This window comes from Canis lupus, chromosome 3 (assembly GCF_011100685.1).
Source record: "Canis lupus familiaris isolate Mischka breed German Shepherd chromosome 3, alternate assembly UU_Cfam_GSD_1.0, whole genome shotgun sequence".
Lineage (NCBI taxonomy): Eukaryota > Metazoa > Chordata > Mammalia > Carnivora > Canidae > Canis > Canis lupus.
Window position 1 is genome coordinate 1,681,954 of NC_049224.1, and position 21,061 is coordinate 1,703,014.

Below are 21,061 nucleotides of genomic sequence, written 5' to 3' on the forward strand. Positions count from 1 at the left end.
CAGAGGGAGAGAGAGAATCTTAAACAGGCTCCACACCCAGCACATAGCCCAATGTGGGGCTCAATCTCACGACCCTGAGACCATAATCTAAATTGAAATTAAGAGGTGGATGCTTAACCAACTGAGCGACCCAGGTTGCCCCTCTAGTCTTTTCTATGAAAATTGGTCTACTCATGTTTTCCACAACTAGAGTTAATTTTTTTTTATATTTTACCTGGAAAATATATATTTCTTCTTAGGTTTTCAAATTTGTTTCAGTACAGTTGCATGTAGTATTCTCTTAGAATTATTATCTTTCCTGTATCCATAGTTATATCTTCTGATCTCCAATATTGCTTATTTTTGTGCTTTTGTTTGCTCTCTACTTCTATCCTCTTTCACCTTCTTTCATTCCCCCTCTTTCCCTCTCTCTTATTTACATGAAAGTTTAGGAGAGGATTTATTTATCTCTTTTTCTCTTTTTTAAAATTTTTATATTTAATACATTTCAGCTTTGTTCTTTTCCTTTATTCCAAGTTTTTAATTATTTTTATTTTCATATGTTTCTGATTTTTACTGGTATTTCTTAATAAAAGCATTTAAAGACATGTTTTAAACTTTCTTTGGCACAATTTTCATTGTGTCCAAAGATTCTACTATGAAATTTTTTTATTGCTTTCTAGATAGTTTATGATTTTTCTTTTAAAATCCTTTAAGAGTTATCTGAGAATGTGTTTCCAAATTCAGAGGTATTGTTTTTAATATTAGTTTCTAATTTTTAGATTACAGTCAGAGAATGTGAATTTTAAGAATATGTTAAAGTTTCTTTTTGGCCTGTAAAGTACATGTGCAATTTATGTAAATATTCAATGAATTAAAAATCTATAATATCCCTTAAATCTTATGCATCTGCATATGCATGTATTGTGTATTACATGAGGTTATATAGCTCTCCTGAGACAAGGTTATTGACTGTATGTATTATGCTGTTCCCGTAGTTTGTTTTTTCTTTAAACCAGGAATAAGGGGATTTACATATTCTAATACACTACATCTATAGTTCAAAGTCTTCCTCTAAAATTTCATTTTTAACATCTCACTTTAAAAGATTTTATATATTCATATGCTATGTTTTTGAGCCATAGAAGTTATAACTGCTTATCTTTATAAATTGTATGTTATCATATGATACTCATTTGTATTTTGTTTCATTCTTTTAATATAAATTTTAAATAGTGATTTTTCACTATTGATATTTTCATTCTGGATTTTTTTTTGTTTTGCTTGGATTCAACTGGCATTTCTTTGCCTATCCCCTTAATTTCTAACCCATCCTTACCACTGTATTTTATGGGTGTGTGTGTTTTATAAAAAACATATAGCTTTTATCTTAGTAGCCAATTTGACTATCTTTTTTTCTCCTGTTTTGGGAAAATGGCCTATTTACCCTCAGTATAAGGAGTCATGCTTATTCATTCCATCTAATGGATGATATTTTGAATTTATTTCATATTAGTCTTTTCTCTGTTTTCAAGTTCCATTTTTTTGCTAGTTTGATCAAATTGTTTTTTTTTTTCATTTATTCCTCATGCTTTTGAAAGTTCTACTTCACTCCTTTGTTCTGCTAATGTCTACTTTCCTTCTCCCCACTCTCATGATCATATTCATTTCTTTAATAGCGTTTGGATATAAAATACAGGTACATTCTCCCACAACACAAACTATCCTCCTTCTTTCTTTCTCCTTTTTTTTTTTTTTTTAAGATTTTTATCTATTTATGAGAGACACAGAGAGAAAGAGGCAGAGAACATAAGCAGAGGGCAGAAGCAGGCTCCATGCAGGGAGCCCAATGTGGGACCCGATCCCTGGACTCCAGGACCAGGCCCTGAGCTGAAGGCAGATGCTCAACCACTGAGCCACTCAGCCATCCTCCCCTTATTTCTTTACAACCTAAATAGGATGAGAGATCTGTAAAATATTTTTACTCTCCACCACTCCTTTACCTTCCCATCCCCACCTCAGTCCACTGAATGTCTTTCTTCTCCCTCCACCCTCATCCTCAATTTCTACATTTTGCCAAAGTAGTTTAGAATTTTTTATTCTAGGCTGTTTGGAGCTACACCAGGATTTTCCTTACATAATTTTCCTTCCAACTCAAGATTCCAAAGCATTTATACCTAACAGTTTATTCTTGTTAGGGTCCTTTTTTGGACCAAAATACCTGTAGTCCACACTAGTCTTTTCACTTAGACTTCAAAGTAGAGGGGAAGTGAGTTTCATTTAAGCCACATATTCTCGGTACCATTATTTGTAAAATGTATTGTTTCATAGTATATATCCTTTCTATTTTTCTCAGTTCTTACCACTATTTAACATGTTTATATTGCAGTGATTTATTTTACTTATTCACCTTCTCACACTGCTGGAAGGGCTTCATATAAGACCCATTAGGGCAGAGATTTTTGCCTAAATTGTTCACTGCTGTATCCCTAATACCTGCCACCATACCTGGCACATAGTGGGAACTCAATAACTACTGTTTGAATAAATGAATGAAGTAATTGGATGTGTTTCAAAGTGTAGATATAATTTTTTTCTTTTGCTTTTACATGTTAAGTGTTTTTAAAATAAACATATATTAATCTAATTTTGAGAAATAAAAGTAAACTTTTTTCTTCGCTCATCCCCCCTCCTACAGAGAGGAAGGGGGAGGGAGGGAGGGGGAAGAAGGAGGAAGGAAGGAAGGAAGGAGAAGGAAGGAAGAAGGAACGAAGAAGGAAGAAAGACAGAAAGAAAGAAAGAAAGAAAACAGAAAAATCAACCAAGATAGTATCTTCATCATCATTCTTCCTTCCTTCCTTCCTTCCTTCCTTCCTTCCTTCCTTCCTTCCTTCCTTCCTTCCTTCCTTCTTTCCTTCTCCTTTAATGGAATATACCAGGCTTCCAACATCAGATCTAGATCTGTGGCTAGGATTTATTGTTTATTATCTGAATGGTTTTAGGGAAATCACTTAACTTCCCTAAAACTTAATTTTATCTTAAAAAGTAGGGATGATAAAAAGTGCTTTCCCGGTACTACAAGGTGGGAATGCATACCAAATACAACAATACACATAAAAGACCTTTATAATTAGACAGTGGTCATGCATGCTGCTAAATATCTCATACTGATTGGAAATTTCTTTTGTCACATGTTGGTGAGAATCATAGGGACAGTCTAAGTATATACTACTTAAGGGATAAAGAAGAGATGTTGGGTTTATGGAGTGATTGGCATTTGCTTTTCCTTCTGCCCAGATTGTTCTTTCCCGGATATTCATAAGGCTCACTCTCTTACTTCAAACTGGACCCTGTTCAAATGTCTCTTCTGAGAGGACTTTCTTGTTTCTTTGTTTGTTTTTGTTTGTTTTTAAGTAGGCTCCCCACACAGCATGGAACCCAACATGGGGTCTGAACTCACAACCCTGAGATTGAGACCTGAGCTGAGATCGAGTTAGATGCTTAACAGACAGTCACCGAGGTGCCCCCAGGAGACTCTTAACACAGACTTTCTTAACACAAAAGTATCTTCTGGTCAATTTCTATCACTTTGCCCTGCTTTCTGATAATACTTACTAAAAATATGTAACCATTTTTTATTGCCTTCTTCATTCACTTTAACATAAACTCCATGACAGCAAATATTTTACTTTTTACTCACTTGTATTCCCAATGCCTACTGCCCAACCTGTGGGGACCCCTTAATAATTACTAATCAAATGAGTAAGTTTACCAACTTTCATTTTTGAAAAAACGATCACTAGATAATTAATAAGTTTAATTTCTCTAAGTTATCCAAATAACTTATTTATTTTTGCCAAGATATGTAGGAAAAAGAGAACCAATAATTTTTAAGAAAACAGAATTCCTGGAAAATTGAACTTCCGTGTTAGGAAATTAAAAAAAAAAGTAAATGTTTACTGAATGCATATATGCTGCTTTATACATTCATGCACTTTTATTGTTTTCAATAGAATCAATTGTTCAAATGAAAATTATTTCAAATTTGCATCTTTGTAAGATAGTACATATCTGTATATATTTTGTCATACCACATGTCATGAAGATTAATTGTTTTTCTGATTTTAGCCATTCTCAGATCATGTTTATCATTTTTGGCCATAGCCACATACCTGTCACATTGTAATTTTAATTTTCATTAATCCTACTTAAACCACCTCTCTCTACTATTTTTAACTTATTCTCATCTTTTGTACTAATACTTGTGAAATTTCAAGTTTATTATAATTTTTAAACGTATAGTAAGCTAAATATATGATTATTAAAATAAAAAGCTCATCTATGTATGCCCAAATTATGCCCAGTGCAGTAGAATTGGTGACAGAGTGACAGAGCATTGGGCAATGGATTATAGCAGCAGGTGAACATCGTGCATCAGTGATACTCTCTAAGGCTTGATTTATTCATGTGAAAAGGGAGAGGATTAAATGGATGAGCTCTCAGTTCTTGGTGTTCCTCTCATAGTCTTTGTACTGACTGATGACTGGATCCAGGATGACTTCCCAGGAAAGACTGAAGCTTGTTTCCTGGCACCCCAACTCATACATGAGTAAGGAAATGACTCCATGAGCCATTTCTGAACCCTTACATCCTTTATAATGAAAAAGTAGGGGCTTTATTATGGAATTCCAACCGGATCACCCAAGTATGAGGGACATCTGGACATGTAAAATGAAACACAAATACAAAGCAATGAACTGTTATTCCTACAACATACCTCATTTTTCTAGAAATTTTCTTATACTTTTTGGGAAGGTTGAATGATCTGGTTGAGCATTTTCCTTTTTTTTCCCCTCCATATTGGAACCACCTGATTTTAATAAAGTGTTCTCAACAAGAATTTTTCTGAGGACCATATCCATATCCAGCGGCCAACAAAGGGCATTTCACATGCAACAAAAGCTGTGCTAAATGCTGTCGGGATGCAGACACTGTTTCTAAGACTTTTAAAAAAATTTTTTAAATTTATTTATGATAGTCACAGAGAGAGAGAGAGAGAGGCAGAGACACAGGCAGAGGGAGAAGCAGGCTCCATGCACTGGGAGCCCGACATGGGATTCGATCTCCAGGATGGCGCCCTGGGCCAAAGGCAGGCGCTGAACCGCTGCGCCACCCAGGGATCCCTGTCTCTAAGACTTTTGATGTACTAGGGGAGACATGGCCACCCACAAGCACCTCGCAATCATTTCAAAGACCTTGATAGGAATAATAGTATTGAAGCCACAGATTTGCATACCCTTTTTATTTGATATATTATGTAAACTGATATATTACTATTTGATATATATATCTTTCTATTTTTACAAATGCTAATTAATTTTTTGCAACAATTCTGCGTGGAAATGCAGCTATCATTGACCTCTTTTGTAATTTAAGATTTTACAAAGGAATAATGAAAGGCCCAAAGAAACTATGGAGCAATTTGGTTCTCATTGCTGCCCTTATGTCCAGTAGGCATAATTACCTTTTATTTCTACAAAAATAATAAAATATAAAATATGAAAATAGAACTATATTGATAGGGAAAATAGTAGGGAAGTATTTGAAATAAAACTGTGCTAGGAATCCTAGTTACCTGGTTGTATGGTTGCTACTCAGAGGATGGGCAAGTGGGATTTGTGCTTCCAACAGTCTCTTAGTTTCCTAATCAATTAGTTGAGCCATTTTGTTTATAAGTTTCAGAACTCTAATTCAAACTAGTTTATGCAAATAATAAGAATGAAAATAAAATAATTTATTAAGTTACATAACAGAGAAGCCCATGGGTAGAGCTGGTCAGGCAGGTTATGTCCTGGCATTCAAATATTATTTTCAGCAGTCTGTGTGTGTGTGTGTGTGTGTGTGTGTGTGTGTGTGTCTTTCTGTCTATTTATTTATCCCTCCCTCTCACACGCACACACACATTCTCATAAATGGGCCATTCCATGTACTGCCACCAGCAGCTAAAGATTACATAGTCCTTTATCTTTAACAAGGCCATCAGAGAGACAGTTAATCTTTTTTAGCACCTAGATACATATCCAGATAAAATTCCTGGAATTCCGTTACTTGGATCAACATAGAATCTGTGCAACATAGAACATAGTGTAACTCCTTGAACAAAAGAGTCGGTAGGTGTCATCTGTCTTCACCTCAGCCACGTGCACTGAAACTAGGGTGAGGGAAGTGTCTCCAAAAGAGGGCTTTCACCAGAAAAAAGGGGAGATGTGTGCTGTCAGGTAAGACCACAAAACATCCTTCTGTCAGTCACGGAGGGTTGGTAGCCTGTCCTCAAGCAGTTCCAACTCCGAAGGGAGATCCCAAACCTCAGGAAGTGCTGAGTAGACCATAGAAAATGACAGAGGCTACACAGCACCATATCCTATAACTTAGAATTCTTATCTTCCTATCTTTGAGCTTAGTTCCACTCTATGAGTGCCCAAGGGGCACGCTCTGTGCAGATCCTGCTCCAGCCACCCCTGGAAGTGGGGCAGAGAGAGCAGGAAACAGGCACCAAAGGGAACAAGGACAACAAGTGTCCTTCAAGGTAGAATAAGTTGATGCTGCCCAGAGTTTAGTGATGGAGCTCTCTGGCAGCGGGGACCCTTTCAGGGAGGAGCCCTTGCAGATGGGAGCAGCTGTTGGGAGCCGGTGCCAGGAGCCACTGCCAAGAGTGACTGCCAGAAGGGGCTGCTGGGAAGCCGCTGTGGGAGCAGAGAGGATTGGCTCTGGTCTCAGCCACTGGAAGGAACCACAGAGGTCTAGCAGGAGAGTGTCTCTTTGTCTAATGACCACGTGTGCATAGCCCTATCTGTACTGACGTGTAGGTACAGACCTCAATAGACTGCGTGTTTCTATGTGTTCCATTCCACGTAGGTCAGCTGGGTTCCTTTCATTGCTTACGTAGCTAATGCTTATGTATGTACCTTTCTGCAACAGAAGAAATAAAAAGAAAAAAAATGAACTTTGTACCTCTGTGGTGGTTGCCATCTAGTGGAGCAAAGCAGTGTGTAAATAACTGGAATACCATGGAACAGAAGTAGTTATGCAATAGTGTCTGGGGAGGCCCAGGGGGAAAAGCTGCCTGTGCCTGAAGGACTTAGGTAAGGCCCTACCGAAGAGGAGGCATCTCATCTGGGTCTGGAAACCAGACTTCCCATTTCAAGGTGTCAACTAAGGAAAGATGGTTGTGTATATCACAACTTAAATGAAGAAGTGAAGTAACTAGCTCTCAAAGGTGTATAGGTTAAGTGCCAGGTGGATATTTTGGAGCATATATTTCATGGAGTAAGAGAATATTTCTAATGTCTGACATGTACTTCATATCACACAGTTTCCTTCCAAAGTTTATGCTATTTCCTTCCAAAGAATATGATCTATTCTTAGATAATATGAATTAAAATTGATAAACATAACTGATTTAATCTTTTACTTTTCTAGACCCTATTCCTTCTCACTCATGATCATTTTTCTAGATTTCTTCTCCAGAAGCAGGAAAAACATGGTCTTATAGAAAAAGAGATCAGATTTGTGGTTACCAGTGGCAGGGGGTGGTGGGAAGGGGGAGTCAGATGAAAATGGTCAAAAAGTCCAACCTCTCAGTCATGAGATAAATAAGTACCAGGGATGTCTAGTACAGCATGATGATGATAGTTAACACCATTGTATTGCTTTTTTTTTTTATTGGAGTTCAATTTGCCAACATATAGCATAACACCCGGTGCTCATCCCATCAAGTGCCCCCCTCAGTGCCCGTCACCCAATCATCCCCCACCCCCTGCCCACCTCCCTTTTTGAAAGTTGTGAAGAGAGTAGATCCTAAGAGTTTTCATCACAAGGACAAAGTCTTTTTCTTCTTTTTCTTTTCTTTTTTTTGTATCTATATGAGATGATGGGTGTTAACTAAACTTACTATGGTATAATCATTTCACAATATATGTAAGTCATCATGATTCTGTATACTTTAACTTACAGAGTGCTGTCTGTCGATTATATCTCAATAAAACCAGAAAAAGAGAACCAGTTTTACCAAGTAGCTGATATATGAAGACCTGACAGGACGCCTGCCTATAAGGTTATGGTCTCCACATATTATGATGGTTTATCTGGTTTAATAAAGTATCTCATAAAATAATGGCACAAATGATGTAACTGCGGGTAGCTCTTATTCCAACTCCCACTCTTAAACTGGGTATTAGAGTTTAGAGTTAAAGTCTTGAATGCTTCCCAGCTTCCTTATTTAATCAACCCTCAACCAACTGTTGGATAGGAATGGTAAGCTGAGGCAGAGTAGTCTAGCAACAAGGATCGTGGGAGGAGAACTCTGGAAGGTGGAGGTCCTCTCCAGATTTGGCTGACTTGCTGTATGGTATTGCTCAGAGAGTCTCTCTGAAACTATCAGATTCCTAGATTACCCCCTGTACCCAAACGAGTGTGAGACTAAAGTAAGATGATTAAAGTAAAAAGACATTGCAGTTATAAGGTGTTCATTTTTTCTTTTTTCTGAATGACCATAAATAACTGCAATTTTCCCTTCTTTCTTGATCTGCGTAGGGTTCTCTAAAAAAGTATTGTAAAATCACTAATGGTATTAATGATCAGTTGCTGTGTAACACATCACCATAACCACAACCACCTATTATCTCACATCTTTCTCCAGTTATGTTATTAGCAATGTCCTCGGGTACTGTGTATCTTGATATAGACTAAAGCCAGAGTTATCACAAGTGACTAAGTAGGCCATTATGAACCACAGAAGCCCAAATTAAATGTATCCCCTTGTTTGCCAACCACTGATAAGATAAACAGCAAGGCAGTTAGTACACTCTATTATCGTTAATTAGGTCTATCCAAGCTCTGCTGCTTATTGGCACCACCTCCAGCCTTTTGCACTTCAGGCTGGTGCACTTGGAGTTGGGAGAGTGTTGGTAGAGAGAAGAATAAACACCTGTAAAACAAACCCACATCTACCTGAAGGATGCCCAAGAGGTGATTTGCTTTTAAGTAAATTATGTTCTTGAACTATATAGAGTTTATCAGTCCAAATCCTAAATTAGAGCTCCAATGAACTCTGACCTCCTGGTGCTCCTAAGGTTGGGTTTCAGAGAAGCCAATTGTACAGTTCTGGCTTCTGAAGCTATTTAAGGAGCTCCTTGTGTCCATACAGCCAAACAGACATATCTACTGAGACTGGATACGTGAATGCTTTGTAGGAGTCCTTTCTGGCAATTGACCTTTTGATAGTTTGGGAACTTTGTCAGCACATAATAATAAAATTTCCTTCCTTGACTAAACTGCAAATATAGGATAGAGCAGATAATGGAGATAAAAAAGATAGTGTTCCTATGTACATTTGGAAATTCGTGCTTCATTTCCTGTGTGTCAGTCTCTGATAGCAAAGTTCTGTGAGGTTTCATAGTATCTAATAAGTGGAAAATCCTCCAAGATTCTCACAATAAGTTGACTGACAGTGCTAGTTTTGCTGCTTTGAGTTTTCTTTTCCTTTTATTTTTTTCTAGAAGGTATTTCAATAGGAAATTGGGAGAGGCTGCCTTATGTCTTCTTCAATCAGCAAAGCATATTTAAAATAAGTACCCCTCGAATGACCCCTCTGACCACAGAAACAAAGGTAACTATGAAAGCCTCTGCCTGAGGAGAGAGACCAAAGAAACAAAACCAGACACTTGGAGAAACTAGCAGAGAGAAAATGGCTGTGGGGTGATTTTGCACCTACGACAAGTCCTAGCTCATGAGATAATATACCCGAATCAGATTTTACTGCAACAGTGCGATGAAGACATGGCTGTAATTGGAGAAGAAAATAAAAAAGGAAACAAGAGACAGGAAGAAGAGAAAAGTCATAATTTTTAGGACCGACAGCCACATCAGCAGGACACAAGCTGTAATGAAAACAAAAGGAAATGGACTCATTGACAGCAGAAGGAGGTCATCGAACATTTACAGGTACCCGATGGAGCAAAGAAATGGGCTAAGATGTGGAGGGGTCCAAAACCATCAAGATCTACTTTCTTCTGGCAGCTACATTTCAATGAGCACTTCCTGTGCGCCACAACCTACACACTCTTCATAAACATTTTCAGCATTTTTGTTTATTTGGTATTATTATTTTCACTTGATCAAAGAGGAAACTGAAGCTCAAAGTGTTTAATATTGTCAAGGACATAACGGTGTTAAAGGATATAGTTAGAATTCAATGAGTAGGTTTAATTCTAAAATCCATTTCGTTTCCAATATACCATGCAAATCCTCAAAGTCAGGAATCGGACAAGTTACCAATATTACAAGAGGTGATCATGGGAATAGCTGGAAGGAAAGAGGGGAAAAAACTAACATGAATAGGGTACCTTATCACGGGCAACACCAGTGTTAGCATATATGGCTTTCGGTATTATCGTCTCCTTACTGAGGCATCGTCAACAATTGATAGTTGTAATGATTATGCCAAACCATCAGAAACTCAGTTTTGCTTTATCTACTTGAATTCCTTAGAATAAAGTATAAGATACATTAGAACTTCCTATAGAATCTCACTTTCCCACCATCCCACCTACAAACATATCTAAGTTTGTGGCCTTCCCTACTTCTTTTCTCACATATCCAAGGAAAAGTTTCCTTCCACATTAATTAGCTAATTCAGTAAATATTTACTGAGTCCATGCTATGGTCTATGCTGGGTTCCAGGGAGAAAATGAAGAGAAAGGAAGACAAGATTTCTGTCCATATGGACTCCCATTCCAGGAGGGATTGTTAACAAACAGATTATATATATTATATAATATAAATGATAGAATGTAAATGGTAGTCATATCTATTTTGTGTATATTTTATATATATTTATATTTAGATTATTATTTATATCACCTGATATTTGTGATACTTACATATTTAAATTCTTTAAGTTTAAGTGGAAACAATACATTAAATTTAGACTAAGCATTCACTCCTGGGTGAACCAAAGAACCAGGCCTAGAGGACGTGCGGTGGGAGCTAACACACCAGCCACAGGCACTGAGGCTTTAGCAGTGGTCCTAATGTGCCACCAATGGACACAGACACCGTAGTTTACAGCAGTGCTACTCTTTTGTCATCACTGCTCCTGAAAAGCAGAATGTTTTGGTTATATCCTCACCCAAAGATGGATTTCATGGTAATCTTTCATTTTCTGATCTGACATTTCTCATGGGCACATTGACTACAAAGTCTAGGTCACACGTATCTGCCTTGGACACAAGAGATCCTAGAAAGGTGAGTTCTGGTTTCTATCTTGGAGAGATGGGATTCAGAATGTGGGACATTCCACAAATACAAGAAGGCTGTCAGAAGCCAAGAGCACTGTGTAGAAAAATATGCCCAGTTGTGGCAGGCACTCTGAGTGGCCTCCCTAGTTTCCAGTCTCCTCCTTTTCCTTAGTAACAGAACTCTTACTAACTAGACTCAGAGTGTCCGTGTGCCCAACCAACAGTACTTCCTGCTTCCCCAAATTCCTTACAATACGGAGTCACCATTTGACACATTTGGAACTGATGAGTAATAGGGAAAGTCTTTGGGGGATTTTAGGAAAAACATTTCCTTTTTTTTTTTTTTTTTTTTAATACAGATGACGCCTCTGTTCGTTTTTCTCTTCTTTTTGAAGCCATGGCCCCAGCTAGACTTGGGATCGCTGAGTTACATAGGAAACGCTTATCTGTTTTTTGTTAGGTACTGACAAATTCTATTCGGAAAGGGTTGTGCCAGTTGGAATATCTACCAGAAATGCACCAGACTGTTTCCTCATTATGCAGCACAAGATGCCACACCTTTTACATTTTCTTTATCTTAAAAAGTTAAGTGAAAAACAGTATCTGTGTAGTTTTATATATCTGTAACTATGAGTGAAGATGAAAATTTTATCCCATACTTAAAGGCCATTCTTATGTCTTTTTTTGGAAAGATTTTATTTATTTATTTATTTATTTATTTATTTATTTATTTATTTATTTTTCACTCATTCATTCATTCATTCATTCATTTGAGAGATTGAGAGAGAAGGAGCCTGTGAGCAGAAGAGTAGAGGGGGAGGAGATAATCTCCAGCAGACTCACCACTGAGCCCAGAGCCCGACTTGGGGCTAGATGGATCTCACAAGCCGCAGACCACAACCTGAACCCAAACCAAGAGTTGGATGCTTAACCGACTGAACCACCCAGGTGCCCCATTCTTACATCTTTTTAATGCATTTTCTGCACTATATCTTTTGCCATGTTTCTATTAGGTGTTTTTGTTTTTTACTTTATTCTATCCATATTTAAAAAATATTTTATTTTTATTTTATTTTATTGATTTAGAGAGAGAAAGAGAAAGAGCAGGAGCATGGGGAAGGGCAGAGGAGAGGGAGAGAATCTCAAGCAGGCTGCACTGTGTGCACAGGCTGCTGTGGGGCTTAATCTCACCACCTTGAGATAAATGACCTGAGATAAAATCAAGAGTTGGTCACTTAACTGGCTGAGCCACCCAGACACCCCATTTCATCCATTTTTAAGAGTCTTTCATATATTTGAGATAGCAGCTTTCTGTTGCAAATACTTTCTTCTGGTGTCAGTTGTCTTTTGAATGTGTTTATGGTTTTTTTTTTGTTTGTTTGCTATGTAGGTTTAAACTTTTTAATTTAGTCACATTTATTAACCTTAAATTGTATGGTCTGGATTTTCAGTCATAGTTAGAAAGCCTTTCACACACCCAAGTTATAAAGAAATTCACGAATTTTTTTTTTTTTTTAGTGCTTGTACTATTTGATTTTTCCTTTTTTCCTTTTTTATATTTTGATTTTTGATTCACTTAGAATTTATTCTTGAGAAGCTTTGAGTTATGTATTTAACTTTGTCTTTTTCCAAGCAGCAAAACTATTGTTCAGCACATTTTATTTAGAGTATTTTCCCCTCCCCCTCGCCATCCCCACCCCAGAGTGATTTGTGATGCCGCTTTTATCATGTGCCAATTTTTCATATGCACTTGGATCTATTTCTGGGCTTTATATATTCTGTTTGTCTATTACTTCTCTGGTCCTACGTTATTTTAATTACAGAGATATTACAATATATTATAATGTTTAGTAAGACAACGTGTCCCTCAGAGTTTTCCAAGTCAGTTTTGTCTTGGCCTGCAAATTTGTTTTTTTCACATGAACTCTCGTATTAACTGTCTAGCTCCATAAAATCTTATAGGTATTTTTATTGGGACTGCATCAGCTTTAGAAATCATTTAGGAAGAATTGACATCTTTGCAATGTTGAGTCATCCTATCCAAGAATAGAAGGCTTTCCATTTCTTCAAATATACCTTTGTATCTTTCAGGAGTGGTTTAAAATTTTTCCTTAACCTATATGGATATTGCATATTTTTTGTTAATTTTGTTCTTAAATATTTAATCTTCTTTGTTGCTATTGAAAGAGGGATTTTTCTCCCTGCCACTGTATCCTATTATTTGAATATATAAAGGTAATTACTTTCTGTATATTAATTTTTATTGAACTGAATACCTAACTAAAATTTTTAAGTTTTATTATTGATATGTTAGGGTTTTCTAGGCAAACAAAAATTTCATCTGCAAATAAGGATAGCTTTAGATCTTTAAAATCAGTTTTTATGTCTCCAATTGATTTCTCTTGGCTATTTGTACTGGCTAATAACAGCAAGCAGTACAAGGTAAAATGGGGTCAAGATTGTGGACATTTGTGCTTTGTTCTTAATTTGAGTGGAAATATGCCTATGGTTTATTTATTAAGTTTAACTTGGGTTTATATATTTATGTTAGAGAGTATCTAGCAAGCCCTTTTTTCTTGATTTTTTTTTTTTTGTTAGAAATGGCTGTTGGATTTTTGTCAAAGGATTTTTCAACATGTATGGAGATAATCGCGTGTTTTATTCCTTAGACCTATTAATATGGTGTATTATGTTAATAGTTTTTAATACTGAACAATCCTGCATTCATGTAATAAATTCCACTTCATCATGGCATGTTACTTCTTTCATGTGATATTGTAGCCTCTGCTAATATTTTATTAAATATTGTGTCAATATTCATAAGTGATATTGGTTTGTAATTTTCATTGTACTGTAAGATTCGGTTATATCTGCTACATAAAAAAACTTAGGGAGTTTTCCTTCACTTTTAGTGCTCTGGAACAATTTATGGGGCATTGTGACTACCTCTGGTCTTTAAGCATTTCTTAGAATTGTCCTGTGAAACCATCTGGCCTGTGCGTCTGTGGGATAGCTCCTTGATAACCTTTTCAATATCTTCTACTAAAATTAGTCTAAGTTTCCATTTTCAAACTGTGCTGCTTTTGTTAATCTGTATTTTGCTAGTTATTCAGTTTAGGTAGGTTTTCAAATACATTTGCATAAAGCTCTGCAAAGTGGCCTCCTCTTCTTTCTAAAATTTTCTCCATATCCACTGTTTTCCTCTTCTTATTTTGTAAATTTGTGCTTCACCTATTGTTTTTTGATCAAATTTTCTTGTGCTTTGTCTATTTTGTTAATCTTTTCAGAATTCTATGTAATCTATTTCTTTTCTCTACCTCATTAATTCTGCTTTATCTAATTTATTATTTCCCTTTAATGCTTTCATTTTGTTTACTTTTTTTAAAACTTAGGATTTAATTTTAATTCTTTGATTTAATTGATAAAAGTATATGGTACTATAAATTTTCCTCTGATCACTGTTTTAAGTATATCCCATAGATTTTGATATTTAGTATTTTGTTATTATGATTTCAGATTTTATTTCCTCTTTTACCCGGAGCTAGTAAGTAAATAATTTTATTAAGTTTAAGAGAAATAGTCTTAAAATTTTTTAAAATAATTTCTAGTTTTATTGCACGATGTTTAGAAAATGTTATTAATAATATTTCTACATTATAGAATTTATTGATGTTGACTTTGTAACCTAAATATGATCAATATTTTGTAAACATCCAGTCAATATATTTTGTTCCAATAGTATACGTAGAAGATCTATTCTGTAGTGTTAGGATATAACATTTGATATATATCCATAAAATCTACATAATTGCTTATGTTGTTTAGATCTTTAATATCAGTATTTATTTTTGTCCACTTTATTTGTAGTACACCGAGAATGACGTGTTAAAATTCGATATCATTAGCTTATATCTTCTTTTTTTTGCATTTTGACTACACTTTTGATTATTTTTTGTTTTTATAAAGGTGATCTCTGTTATTTGTTGCATAAATATTTATAAATATTTGTTGCATAAATATTTATAAATGCCATATATTTTTTTGTGATTTTGACTCAAAAATTCAATGTGCCCTTCTATGCATGAGTTTATTCTGGTATAAACAGATAAGAAGAAAAAATTACTCTTATAACTTTACAGTTAATAAATTTAAAAGGAAATATAGGGCAGCCTGGGTGGCTTGGCGGTTTAGTGCTGCTTTCAGCCCAGGGTGTGGTCCTGGGGTCCCAGGATTGAGTCCCATGTCGAGGTCCCCGCAGGGAGCCTGCGTCTCCCTCTGCCTGTGTCTCTGCCTCTCTCTCTGTGTTTCTCATGAATAAATAAATAGAATCCTTAAAAAAAATAAATAAAAGGAAATATAGAAACAGAGAATCGCACTGGGTACATATCACAGTACAAATTTTTGCAGGCAGGATACACCAATGAATATTAAAATTAGTGGGTAAAAATTTCAGAGTAAATAGAATTTGCATAGTTTAAAGCTATCACTTTCAAGATATTTATATTAAATACAAAAGAAATATAGTGACTTTACAGAGGAGAGACTCAGCAGACCCCATCTTGATCGAGTAATTAAGGTTAACATCACCAGTAATAAGACGTGGTGACATAAATCCCTTGATAAGAAGAAAGGCACAGTACCATTTTTATGGGATTCTTGCCAAAAACTCACAACCTCATTTCAATTATGAGAAAACATAAGGCCAGTCCAAATTAATGGACAAGTTATAAAATAACTGACCAGTACTTTTCAAAAGTGTTAAGATCATGAAAGAAAAAAAAAACAGAATTTTTTACAACTAAATGCATTATGAGACCCTGGATAGTATCCTGGAACAGTGAAAGGACACTAGTGGAAAAAATGGTAGGATTCAAATACAGTCTGTAGTTTAATGAATATCTTTCCAATATTAATTATCTTTGTTAATTTTACCATGGTCATATAAAATTTTATTATTAAGACAAAGCATTTTGAGGGATAAAAGGCAACTATTTGTATTTTTTTTAATTAAGAGATTTTTAAACAATAGTTTTAGATTTACGAAAAATATGCGCACGTGGTACAAAGTTTCCCCTGCTAACTTGCACTAGTGTGGTACATATGTTATAATTAATGAACTGAAATGGATGCATTGCTATTAACTAAAGTCCATCCTTTACATTAACGTTGGTTCTTCGTGTCACACAGCCTGCGGGTGTCGACGAATACGTGCTGTAATACACTCCCCATGACGGTGTCATACAGAATAACTCCACGGCCCTAAAGTCCCCTGTTCTCACCTATTCATCCCTCCCTCTCTTCTTCATTCCCCATCCCCTGGAAGCCACTGATCCTTCTAGGGTCTCTGCAGTTTTGCCTTTTGAGTACGTCATCGAGTGGCAGTCAGAGTACGTGGCCTGTCGGACTGGTCTCTTCCACTTATCAATAAACGTTTAAGTCTCCTCCTGTCTTTCTGTGTCTCAGTGGCTCCCTTCCCTTTTTATCACTGAATCATATCCCGCTCTATGGATGCATCTCAGTCTGTTTATCCATTCACTTATCGAACGACCTTTCCGTTGCTTCCAATTTTTGGCAATTGTAAGTGAAGCCACTATAAACGTTCGTGTGCAGGTATTTGCGCGGGCGTGAGTTTTCACCTCAGTTGGATAAACACCTAGCAGCTTGATTCCTCGACTGCATGGCATAAGTGTGCTCAGTTGTGTAAGAAACCTGCCAAACCTTCTTCCGAGTGGCTGTGCCATTTCGCATCCCCACCAGCAATGAATGAGAGTTCCTGTTGCTTTCTATCCTCACCAGCATTTGGTACCGTCAGTGACTAGGATGTTAGCTCTTCTAGAAGTTGCGCAGTACTATCTTTCTGGTTCAGTCTGCAATCTCTAATGGCATGTGGTGTTCTGCATCTTTTTATATGCTTTTTTGCCATCCGCATATTTTTTTCTGGTGAGACGTCTATGGATCGGTCCAGATCTTTTGCCCAATTATTAGTTGCTTTTACTGTTTTACTTTTAATTACTTTTAATGGAGTTATTTTCTTTATTATTGAGTTGCCATTGGTGTGCCAATGTTCTTTGTGTATCTTAGAGATACGAGTCATAATCAGATACATGTTTAACACATTTTCTTCTAGTCTGTGGCTTTTTTATCATGTCTTTTGAAAGTGAATATTGAAATAAAGAGCATAAATGAGTAGAATTATGAAATGCTGCCTTCTTTGGCTGTACCGTGTACATAGATACGTGTCACTGTAAATATTCCAATTTTATTTTAAGTGGGATTCGATATTTTTACAGAGCCATCATCGAGAGTATTTTGGTTACCTTTGGAAGGAACTTCATTTAGCTTCAGGGTGTAATTCAAGAAAAGGCTACATCCAAAGTTATATACAGGCAATTTTTCTATTTAATTTCCCCCTTGGTTATAAAAGACTGGGAATGATGTCAATGTTACGGACTTTTCAGTAGCAATTATGGCAAATGTTGTAACTGAGAATGAACCTCTTCTATTATCCAAAGCTTGATGATGCCAAGTTTCTCTTTCCCACAAACTCCAGGCCATGTTTTCTCTCTGGCTCAGAATGACCTCAGCTAGCCCAAAGAAGTCACCTGCTCACTAGTTGCAGCACATCACAGGTCTATTTTTAAATAAATAAAATGTACTTGGGCCATACATTTCCATTGTTGGATGCAGGAGTCTTGTGACTACATCAGTAATTTAGAGTAGTTGACCTGGGACACATGGGGGGTTTAGTGGTTGAACATCTGCCTTCGTCTCAGGGCGTGACCTGAGATCCTGGGATGGAGTCCCGAGTCGGGCTCCCCGCAGGGAGCCTGCTTATCCCTCGGTCTGTGTCTCTGCCTCTCTCTGGGTCTCTCATGAATAAATAAATACAATCTTTAAAATAAAAAATAAAGCAGTTGACCTATCAAACACGTATTTTCCTTGGGCACTGGGTGCTACAGGGAGGGGTGGGAAGTTTCCCCTCGTCAGTACATCAGATCAGATGAACAAGTTTCATAACAGCCCAATACAGGTTTTGTTCAGCACTCTTTATACTTTTGTTTAAAGACACTTGCAGTTGGGTTCCAGTAAATCTGATTTGGGGGTAAAGAAATTCTCTAAGTAGCCTTAAAAGTCAAGGTTTGTTTGAGGCTCTGAGCCATTCCTCAAGAGAGATCTGTAGATAGGCTCTAGTCTCAGAGTTTGGACTTCGGGTTGGCAGTTCTCGGAGTCCTGAGCTCATTTCCTAGATAAGGAGAATTTGAGATTATTGAAAGGGCGTCTTCTACACTGTAAATTATGAGCTTAATAAGCTACTTGTTTATAGTAAATATAGCTTATATATTTTAATACCTAGGTGTGCCAAGAAATGTTCTAGGTGCTGGCGTGGAATGGAGTGGTGAATTTATTTCAAATCTTAAGAAGGCCGTTTAGGAGGTAGTATGAGTAAAAGTCTATAATTAGGCTGCTGGAGGATCTGCTACGTCAGGTGCTTGCTACGTATGTGACTTTCACCCTCATAAATTTTTCTAAGCTTCTGTTTTCTTTATTTAAAATGGGATAACAGGGGTGCTAGGCTTGCTCAGTGCTTACAGCATGTGTGACTCTTGATCCCAGGATCATGAGTTTGTGCCCAACACTGGGTGTAGAGATTACATTTTAAAAACGAGATAATAATATATAGTAATATTAATTATATTATTAATATGATATTAATATAATTATAGAATGTTGATGATTAAAAGTATAATATTAAAATTATGGGTAATGTTTATATAATATATAAAATAAAATGAAGGCAATAACCTCATGAGGTCTCAGTAGATATTAACTAATGTCTCTAAAATTTATAAATAATAAATATTTGTCAAGCATTTAGTATAGTGTGTGGCACACATCTGAAGAGGAGCACAATATGTCCTCTAAAATATACCACATTGGCATATTGATTATTTTGAATTATTTAATTTATTTATTTGCTTGTTTATTTATTTATTTTTGGTTATTTTGAATTACAATTACTTAATAAACAGCCAGTGCAGAAAGGACACTCTGGCCCTCCTTTGTGCCCTGTGGGCAGGAAATAGATCTCCCATGTGAAAGCACCCACCAGGAGGGTAGAAGGCATCCTTATCACCAGAGATAGGGCATTTAGGGCCAAGAGATGTATATAAACAAACCTTGATACTTCTTCACTAATTTACTAGCCCAAGCACAAATGTCTTTGTCTTGTCAATTCTTCACAAATTTATTGTTTTCTTGTCTGAAAGGTACAAAAGATGCCTGCTTTGGTCATTTTTTTGAGTCTTGTATTTGTATGGGCTCCTATACATACAAAGTTAAATTTGTTTTCTTCCTGTTAATCTGTCTCGTGTCAATTGAATTGTTAGACCAGCCAAAGAATCTAGAAGGAAAGAGGGGAAAGCTCTTCTCCCCCTACATATCCAACACTCAACAAAATTGAGCCTTTATTATGATGGAGGTTACAGTCTTGTTGAAACAGTTCCTGGTGCATGTGATGGTGCCTCATTCACCGCGTCTCTCCTGCTGCCTCAGGGCCCTTAGCATGTACTACGTCCTCAAGGAACATCTGCTCTTGGGGTGCTTTAGGATTTGAGTCAGGAATCCCAGAGACAGTTAGGATTTGTGCAGGTAAGATGAAAGGATACAATCTTGGTGGAGCAGAAAGCAAGCAAAGATGCAAAGACAGGAATGAGAGCAGCCCAAGTGCCGAGGTAACTGTGGTTCAAGTAGCTGCTGCTCCTGCAGAGGCAGGGAGAGGTTAGAGAAAGCCCGGGAAGACATGGCAAGGCCCTGGAAGGGCATAGGCACCTGGATGGGTGGTTAACGAAAGCAACTGAGCGAGAAGCAATGTCAAAAAGAGGATAATTATAAAGAGTAAAGCCACAGGGAAAATCTACTACTCATTAGCGAGATAATGAGGACTTTAACTCCAGAGGCCGAAAGGAGATGGGAAAGGGGAACACTTTCAGTACTGCAGGTTATTTACAGACACTATTTCATTTAAACTTCAGTGAGACAGGCCTTATTTTCATTTCACAGGGGAGGAAACTGAGGCTCGGAGAGATTATTAGTATGCCACAGATACAGAATTCAAAGCCAAGTGATCCAGGCTCCAAGGCATGCTCTTGTTGATAGACTTTGATAATTGATTGACTGTGAAATATCTGGGGAGAAATTGAAGATGATTTCAACTGGTTGCTTATGTTTGAGAAGATGCTGACATTATTAGAGAGGAGGGAACCAGTTTGCAAAAGATAATGAATTTAGTTCTTATTATATTGAACGTGGGTGGGGAACACAAGTGCCGAAGTGCATGAAATAATTAGAGATGTGGGTTTACAGTTTAGAAGACAAATCGAGGCTGAAGATGAATGTTGAGAAGTCAATTGAAACAATGGTAGCACATTATGTCCTGTCACAAAAAAGTAAAGCCTTAGAACAGAGTCAGAAAAATTCTAAGGTGAGGATTAGAAAAATTGGAGCCAGGGACAGGGACAAAAATGGAAGGAAAAAGGTAACAAATGAGATAAGGAATGTGCAAGTCATATATATATTTTTTTGAAAGTAGAATCTATCAAGGGCCACGGAGTTCAGAGTTTCAGGTGTATGTTTGCATAGGTAACGTGTAGCTAGAACGGAGGGAGATGATGAGTGGAAGAGGCAGGTGACATAGGAGAAAAAGACTAGTATGGGATTGGGAAGATCTGGGTTATGGCACCAGCTCCGTTATTCTGTGACATTAGTAAACTCACTGAACACTTCAA

The 21,061-nt window shown here is 36.7% G+C and overlaps 1 pseudogene; it reads left to right on the forward strand.

Annotated features, from left to right (window-relative positions):
- Positions 1–21,061, forward strand: part of LOC119876117 — an 80,225-nt pseudogene that overhangs the window by 57,694 nt on the left and 1,470 nt on the right.